Source organism: Pipistrellus kuhlii, unplaced genomic scaffold (genome assembly GCF_014108245.1).
Source record: "Pipistrellus kuhlii isolate mPipKuh1 unplaced genomic scaffold, mPipKuh1.p scaffold_m20_p_18, whole genome shotgun sequence".
In the NCBI taxonomy this organism is placed as follows: domain Eukaryota; kingdom Metazoa; phylum Chordata; class Mammalia; order Chiroptera; family Vespertilionidae; genus Pipistrellus; species Pipistrellus kuhlii.
The window spans coordinates 6,851,229-6,851,755 of NW_023425493.1; positions in this window are offsets into that span (position 1 = coordinate 6,851,229).

The window sequence follows — 527 nt, forward strand, 5'->3', positions numbered from 1 at the left end:
GGATGCCCGCCTGGGGGGGGGGGGGCGATGAGGACGATCCTCACTCCTCTCCACTGGCCGCCTCCCGCACGGACCGCACCCCGCGTTTGACGATCACTCTTAGAGGACTTTGAAAACCCAGGCTGAAACTACAAAGCTTGATGATCACTGTTCTATGTAGATCTACTTTAAGTTAATCAGAACAAACCCCAAGTTATTCTGTGGCATGCTCATAGGATTTGTGTGCTTTTTCCTTATTCATAGTCCAAAGTCCCTCAAATTCCCGCTGCTGGTATCAGTAGCTCATCCGTGATCTAAAACAGCACAAGGAAACGTTGAATCTTACTTTCTTCGGGACACTAACTCAGTGGTATGCTGGGCTAGCTCCTACCAGTTTATAAAAAATAAAAATAAAGGCTGTTTGTTAAAATTTCATTTTGAGAGCTGTTTGTTAAATGCAGCCATTATTAAAGTTTAAATTATAGAAACTTAATTACATTAAAAACAAAGGTAATGCCTACTCAAAACTCATCACTTCCTGATTTTTC